Genomic DNA, 9,083 nt, shown 5'->3' with positions numbered 1-9,083 from the left:
GTTTAATAATGCATATTGTCATGATCCTGAAGAAACTTTATAATTCAGGATTTGCATTTGATACAGACTTGATAGATGACATCCTTACCTGAAGGGTGATGTACTCTAACACTTGGACCAAACTTGAAAAAAGGTCAACACTTTAAAAAAACAAATCCTGCAGGACAACCTGTTTTTATGTTGGTTTGACCATGGCAAATCATGAACTATACTTTTTTTTAAATTCTTTTTATTTTTATTTTTAGGAAAACCATTTTCTTTATTCATCGAGCATCTGCCTGGGTCAAATTGTTATAGTACTCATTTGTAAGCGGGCTGAGACCAGCCGAATGCAGTGATGTTTGTCTCTCTGTACGTTTCTATATGTCTGTCCTGTCTTTATGCTGTTCTTTTTTTTTTCTTCATTTATTTTTTTTTTTTCAATGATTAGGGGAAAAGTTAACTGGACTTTCCCAATGTCAGTACACATAGAATGGAAATATAGTGTTACCTTTTATGGTTGTAGTATCATTGCTAACCCACATGTTTGGTCCATGCAGGACTGTGTACTCAAACACATTTCCCAAAAGTGTATTTTCTGATGACTAGACATGCGGTTTTATGCATATTGCCACGGTCTAGCAAAAGCCTTTGTATCAACTTTGTTTGTTCCTTTTTTTTTTTTTTTTAATGAGTGCCACCCAACATTTTACCCCAAATCCAACCAGCTTTTCTCACTTCTGGAGAATTCTGTTTTGGAGATGAAAGATGAGACCAAATGAGGGTTTTCATGTAGACTAAATCTACGCATTTTTGAGGGTCCACATTCCTATTTATAGTTTGCATATTGTATTTTATTTTCTTCTTATTGTGATGACAATTGTGTATCCCCAAACAAGCCTCCTTTCTGATGAATTCCTAAGAAGGTGGCTTTTTGGAGAAAGTGAAGTTTCTACATGTCACTAGTGATGTGATTGTATAGTTGTACTTTTATTTTACCATACATGCTGTTCCTTTTTCCTTGCTATCAATGGAGCATATTTCATTAGACAACAAGCTGTTAGGATTTCTGTCTTCTTCAAACACTGATGATGATCTTCATAGGCTTTCCAACTCTTCTACATATACAGACAACTTCTTACAGTGTACACTAATAAAGCTGTTTTAATTCAACTGAAGTGTGTGTGTGTGTGTGTGTGTGTGTGTGTGTGTGTGTGTGTGTGTGTGTGTGTGTGTGTGTGTGTGTGTGTGTGTGTGTGTGTGTGTGTGTGTGTGTGTGTGTGTGTGTGTGTGTGTGTGTGTGTGTTTTGCAGCCACACCTGCAGCATTTGGGCAGTTTGCAAGTCTTGGAGAATGATAGCCTTTTGTACTTTGAATTTACCATGTGCTTATCACTCTCCATTCTGTTGTTGCTGGCCCTCAGCTGTGGAACCGACTGCCACCTGACATCAGAAGTGCCCCTTCAATTGTGATATTCAAAGCCAGGCTCAAAACTCATCTTTTTACATTGGCCTTCCCGGCATCTTAATTGTCTTATCCTGCTATGTTTGTAATTAAGTGTTTTGTCTTTCGATGTACTTTTTAGCCTAAATCACTGATTTGTACGTGTGTTTTATTTTTATTTTATTACCCTGTGGCTAATGCGCTATGTACAGCACTTTGGTTGGCGCGAGCTGTTTTTAAATGTGCTATAGAAATAAACTTTACTTACTTACTATTCTCTGTTAAACATGTACATGGCATTTTGTCGATTGAGGTCAGCACAAGTGCCATGTGTACCCTAAGTCAAAGACACTCATTGCAAGGTTATTGCAGATATATTTAACATCCTTGTTTACATGGAAAAAATATTGCTTTTTAATAATAAACCGGTATTTAAAGGGATAATTCACATTTTCTCCCCACTGAAGCTGATGGAAAAACAAAACAAAAAACAATGGCCTTAAAATAGGAGTCCATGTCTCACTATATCCTAATTTAAATGTCTTAATATTTTGATTGTTTTATTTAAATGTTTCTATGTCACTGTGAATGTTTTGATGTTTGTTTATGTTTGTCAGATCAACCAATGGTGGGCTAGCAGAGGGCGGGACCGTTATTAGTATACATCCATGGGCGGGGCTTATCAATTAATTCGGTCAGCAGGTGTGGTAAGAAGAAGGTGGAGGGACTTTTCGCAGGCATTTGAACTGACATTTGGATTAAGCTAACTGGGAGCCCTTGCTAGAACTGTCTACCTCCCATTTTTGAAGAACTCAATGATAAAGCAAATACAATGTTTACATCTTCAGATTGAGTTTAACAGTAAAACTTGAAGGAAAACACGTCTGTGCTGGCTGCTGGTTTTGGCGGTCCTGGTAGGACGCTAACTTTGAGGTAAGCCCGAAACAACCCAGTGTTAGCCAGACTTCTCTCACTCTGACACAGAACTCCTTAATCCACATAAACAACGGAGATACACAAACAGGAGACCACAGCCCTCTAGACACATACTGCAGAGGGCTGCCTTCATTTTGATATATTAAACAACAGAAACTTACAATAAAAACGTCAAGTTACTAGAAAACACTAGAGCCTACTCAATAAGTTCATACACAAAGCTGCCCGTTTTCCCCACATGACTTTAGTAGCCCCACTTTGTGTGCCACTCAGGTATTAGCATTTGCTATTAAGTTGGCATAGCATACATGGAAGGCACAAACAGGCGACCTTATGTTATTAATTGTGATTGCACACAGAAATATCTTATCAGTCGGTTCAATTACAATGCTATATATATATAATATAGTCTTATAAAAACGCGTGTCAGCTTGCCTCTGTATGTTTAGTGTAGAGATGCACACAAACATTGTACACTACAAATGTTTGTGCCTTACTCTATTAAATTGCATAAAGAGATGCTCAATTTAGGAATCATTATCATCATTTCATTTTATACTAAAAAAGATCCAAGATATACAATTGAATGTGATTAATATAGATGGATAGGCATCCATGTAACAACAGGATAACCACAAGTCACAGTTGTAGCAGTGTGAGTGTAGATTACAAGTGTTGCTATGTGTAATACACTGTAACAGCCAGTAGAGGGAGGTAGATGCACATGAATGTCTCTATTGTTTGTCAGTGTTATCTCTTTACACTAACTGTTATCCTTGGTCGTATCCATGTTTTTTTATTTTTTTTCCAGATTTAGTAAAGATAAACACTTGGTGTCTGATAAATCCAATCTTGCTGTAATTCCACCTCGACTCACAATTATGATTCCATTTTCTTCCCACACACACACACACCCACACCCACAGATCAGATCACACACATCAGATCACAACACTGAAACAGTAATTGATAAATAACAAATAAATAAAATGTTAATTTCTCCCTCTGAATTATTTAGATTTGTTTACTGTCAGTGAGTGAGGCCTCTACCCCTCCCTTCTGTGCGCAGTGCAGCAGGCTACTTAGCGAAATGATGGCCTTACAGTTAAACATCTCAGAGACATTAAAACACATTAAAAACCATCGCAGTTAAGAGGTTTGAGAGGACTGAGAGGGACCAGTCTTTGAGAGTGAAGAGACCGTGTCTGTATGTGCGGGTCTATGGCCGTTGTTCGCATTAGGGGACTTCATTAAGATGCAAATGTACCAAATTGAGCAAAATGGCTTATTTTTATCTGCAGTCCCTGGATCGATTGACGTGCGTTATTCTACTCATCCCTCTGGAGGGGCATAAGCTTATATGTTTCGTTTGTATGCCCACGCACAAATACTTGGCCGCAACTGGGTTTGCCCATTTGCATCTGCGTTAGTGCGCCTATTGCTACCGTATGTGTGTGCAAAGTATGTTTTTGCCTGCCAGAGTGAGTATACTCTTTGTAAGTGACCTGCTCGTGCTCCATTACCGGAGCATCATTAAGCTGTTGTTGTTCGCCCTCCTTCCTTATGGTTTGGCCTTGGATCTCATCCCTTCCCCTGAGCCCTATTACAGTACAGAGCAGTAAGCATTTCCCAAACAAATTAATACTATATCCTGAGTGTACCTAAACTTTCTGGAAGTGTAATATAAACTGGCAATGGTGGCAGTCATTTTTATCTCTTGAAAACGATAATTGAACGGATTTCAGTTTATGTTTATGCTTCTGAACGTTTTAAAGACACAAGCCCGTTAATTCCTGTGACTGTGGCGTCTGCTTTATGGCCCTAGATATCGATCGGACAGGCTGTAACCATGCCGTCTCGTGCAGCGGCCGCAAATGCAAAATGCTCTCCAATAACCATGAGAGTAATTCAGGTTGGTAAATTATAGGCATATACATATTGCAACAGTGAGCGGACACCAGCCTGTCAGTCTACAGTGTATTATGGATTGCATATGAACGTAAGGTTGGCTGATCCAGGAGATTGATGGCAAGTTCAAATGTATTTTTGCTGCTAAAGCATCTGCTGCTAAAGAAGACAATATTTCTGTCAATATCATATCCCGTTAAGAGTAGATTATCAGAGTGTAATTATGGGTTTTGATTGGTCTCTGTGTTAAAGAAATGAGATTGGGATTGCTGTTCTTATCAGTTCAGTTTCAGCTTCAGCTATGGAACAGTTTTTTTTTTTTTTTTTTTTTTATCTTCACTTGCTCAGCTGTACTGCTCTTCCTGACTCACACATTTCAGTGAAGACATAGATTTTAATATCCTACTGTATGTAAGGTAAAAATCTTACCTGTCACACGCGGGGGGGGGGGGACGGACGGGACATGTAACTCTTCCTTTCTGTCATCTTTGATTCCTGGTGACATAGCAATGTAGGTCCTGACATACGATCGGCGCGCTGACCCCAGACTGTCATCTATCATTGATATGACTTTTGTTTGTGACGTTGTTTTGTGCCGCCTGACGTCCTGGGGTAAGGTTCCTCCAAGGGTTCCTTACATTTCACCTACCTGACCCCTAGATTCTAAACCTTAGCCTGTGTGTGTGTGTGTGTGTGTGTGTGTGTGTGTGTGTGTGTGTGTGTGTGTGTGTGTGTGTGTGTGTGTGTGTGTGTGTGTGTGTGTGTGTGTGTGTGTGTGTGTGTGTGTGTGTGTGCTCTTCTCTGTTGGTGTGTTTCTTTCCTGGACAAACTCATTACTTCTTGGCTGTAGGTCTTAGAAAGGCACTTTGTGTGTGTGTGTGTGTGTGTGTGTGTGTGTGTGTGTTTGGGAGCCACAGGAACTGAAGAAGGGTAATCATGTATAAGTTATGTCAACTAATTAAGACTGGGCCCTAACCTATGGCTGACCCTGAGGAAATAACAATGCACCATCTAAAAAGCCTTTGTACTTGTATAGCTGTGGCCTCTTGGATGTCCTGTGTGTGTGCTCTGGCTGGCTGGTAGTGCAGGGCTGCCTTGATCTGGTAACTGGAGCACAAGGAGAGAAGAAACGAGAGAGCAAAGAGAAAAGGACAGCGAAGGGGTGAAAGAAAGAAAGAGTGCCTCTTCAGTGAAAGAAAGTAAGAGAGTCAGAAGCCTAGCCCATGTAATTAGGCCTAAATGAGTTTTCCACTGACTCAGTGGGTCGTAGCGATGCAGCACTGGGACAAAGATAGACTGGAGGTCAGGGAGTCATGGAGTCAGGGAGACGGGGCATGCTGTAGTCCTATGAAGAGAGAGGGGGCGCCGTAAGGGATGCTGGAACTGTAGGAGAGATGCGCCATACCAGTTGTATTACCGTCGTTGCTTTAAAGCTGTACAAAGAGAGATTTTACGGGAATAAAACATTCATTTTACCAGCTTCACTTTGTGGAGCTGCATTAGAGCAAAGCTTCCCATCATTGTCTTTTTTTCTTTCAAAATAGGCCTTTTTCATGATATTCTTAAAGACAAAAAGTCAGATCTGTATTGTGTTTATTCCTATAATTCTCACTATGCAAGAGCAACAGGTGTGCTTCAGTGGGGGGGGGGGCATTTCTAAAATACACCGTCCGACACCGCGAATAAACGGAATGTGGTCAGGCTGGATTTCACCTAGTGAAACTTCCTCATGTGCTGAGGGAAAAAAGAAAAAGCATGGGCAGTATTTTAAGCATCTGTGGAACAGTTATATAAAACACTGGCATTAATAGGCTGATAAAAATCCTCCACTCTTCTGTGTAGGCTTTCCACAAGATGTTGGACTCTGGCTGAAGGGATTTACTCCCAGAAACTATAGCATTAGTGAAGTTGGGCTGATAGGGCCTGGTGCGTCTTCCAGTCGATCCAAAAGGTGTTGAATTGGGCTGAGGTTTTGGCAAGCTATTAAACACCAAACTTGGATTGTATTAATGTCTACTATGTTTAATCTGTGGGTGATATACGAAATGCCAAATATTTCGTTCAACTTATGTATGTGCATCTGCACTGTGTACTTGGTAGAGCTTCCCTTCCCCTTGAGTGTCAATGCAAAGCACCCACCCGTGTGAGTAAAGTCTATAGCCAGTGCCAGAACTGTTGGATAATATAGGCTCTCTTTCTCTCGCTAACAGCACATTTGGTTGAAAGAATATTGTGCCTTGGCTAGGGGTGGGCGATATGGACAAAAAATAATATCTCGATATTTTTGCAGATTTTGAGGATAACGATAATTAGACGATATCCTTTAAAATTCTGTTTTTAAAAGTCTGAGTTACTTAATCACTGATTATAATAATGGGCACAATGTTGAATGAAAACAATTCTTATTTGTTTTCTTTAAAATGTAAGTATTCAAGTAAAAACAATTTAAAGACAAAATACGAATACTATACTAATACTAATTGAACTAGTGTAGGAACATTGAACTCTGAGTAAACATTCAGTTCTACACCTCTGTTGTAATGTAAATTGTGCAGCATACAAGCAAGATTAAACCATAATAATAAGGGGCTCTGTTCTGTAACATATTGCACACAACCATGTCCTTATTGGAAGCAGTCCTGGAGATGAGATAGGGTAGTGTCAGGCCACGTTTTGATAGTCCTACTTGGCTGTATAGTCCTTCTGACTGGGATTTATGCTGGGATCAGAAATAGTTGGATGTGACCTGACTGGCCCAGGTGAGGTAGAGGCGCAGTTCTGTATGCTATGTTAGAGTATACATGGTCTAGTGTGTTCTTCCCTCTAGTAGCACAAGCTGCATGCTGGAAAAATCTGGGGAGTACAGACTTTAAGGACGCCTTGTAAAAGTCCCCTGCTATAATATGTATCCCCTCCAGATGATCGCGCTGGAGTTAGTTCACTATGGTAAGCAGTGAGCCAAACTTGTGCTAACGTTAGCATCGGGGGCTATGTAGACGGCAGTGTGCTGTTTTCGTGGTAAATAAAATGGCCTGTATATTACCGACAGGGCTCCAGGTCAGGTGAGCCGTGCTAGACAACGATCCTGCGGTTGGTACTCCATTCATTCACAAAAATGCAGTCCTCCGCCTCTGGTCTTGCCGGTAGCTAGCTCGGCGTGCTAGATGCGGACAACAACCCACGCAGCGCCCGGTCTGGCTATGTCCTCCGGGATGTTATGAGCCGCCTGGAAGGCTCTCGTAACGTTTGTGTTGTATCGTAGTCCTATACTGATTAGTTCAGTGTGGCTGTACTTGTATAAATATACACCGACAGGAGAGCTAGTAGCCGCTGCACAACAGCACGCCGCCATCTTTGTTGACATGAGTGAATGTGTAGCGTTCCAATCGGTTCCAATGCGTGTTTTGAAGTGTTTTTTTTCTAAGTAATTTAAATACTCGATAATGTCAATTTGCACATTGTTAACACAACAATGACGATATTATCGTAACCGATATATATCGCCCACCCCTAGCCTTGGCAGATGAAAACACTAGTACCATGTGCAGTGCTCTTTGGATTGGGAAAGATCATTGACCCTTGGGTTTGTTTTCAAAATGCAGCAGAGAACCTGCAGCAAACAACCTGAAAAATGCTAAAAACAAGCCCCTACTTGCATGTCATGCTCCTGATAATTATAGTAACATTTTAGGGTTGTTTAAGGACCATGCTCAATGGTTTAGGCCTGGAGGTGTCACTGTTAAAGGCATTAGGTAAACCACAACTAGTCCACTTCAGTACCTTTAGCCGGTGTACAGTCCCAAATGGATGACACAAAAATATCCAAGCTCCCTACTAGCCAACTATCTTTAAATTGGTGACACTATAGTAGGCTAATTGCCAAATTGTTTTGGCATTGTTGGTCTATTTCTTTTTTTAAGCTCAATCAATTTGCCACAAATCAATTCGGGAAGTGGAGTTCAAACACATTTTTTATTCTTATTGGTCACCTGTGAGTTCTACATTTTGAACTAACCACGGCCATTATGATCAACCAGCAGGAAGAGTGTGTGTGTGTGTGTGTGTGTGTGTGTGTGTGTGTGTGTGTGTTTGAAATGACATCACCACGACCCATTCGTGACCTGCACTCGGGTTGGGTTCAAAAGGTCACTGGACAGGGGTTGTTAGGGAAATGGAGCCACAGAGGAGGCTGATGGGACATAGGATGGGCCACAGAGGAGGTCGGACAGTAGTGTGTACTTTATGTCCGCTCAGTATGTAGATGGGGAAATATTAGCTGGAAATACTTGTCTTTGCAAAATTGTAATACACTTCTTTTTTTTCCCCTCAAGTTCTTCCATCTAATCTAACCATACATGTCAATGTTACTGTGGTAGCAGGAAACGCACAGAAATGATGGGTTCTCATGGGTTCCTCATGTAAGTGTCCCAGTAAACCATGCTAAGGACCCATCAAGCATAGCAGCAGGGCCATGGAACTGGGACACCTAAATGGAATGCAGCCTTCGTTAATGTTATTAATTACACCTGTGCTTTTCCTGCGACGGAATTTCAAAATGTCTGCTGTGAAAAAGCACTAATTAAGTGTAGGCATACACTTGATGGTCATGTTATGTAATGCATTACTGGTGGGTTGCAGTCATTCAGCAATGTGATATACTAGCGCCCGCTCCTTTTTAATATTGCTTAATGACACACAGATTATGAATGTGTTAATTTTTTGCCATGCTAGGGGTGTGGCTCTAGGGATTGCAATGCTGTTCTGTCTCGCAAATGAATGTGTACATACCAAATTTTTAGGACTTATACCAGTTATAC

Source organism: Perca fluviatilis, chromosome 17, assembly GCF_010015445.1.
Source record: "Perca fluviatilis chromosome 17, GENO_Pfluv_1.0, whole genome shotgun sequence".
Classification (NCBI taxonomy): domain Eukaryota; kingdom Metazoa; phylum Chordata; class Actinopteri; order Perciformes; family Percidae; genus Perca; species Perca fluviatilis.
This window is presented reverse-complemented; position numbering follows the sequence as displayed.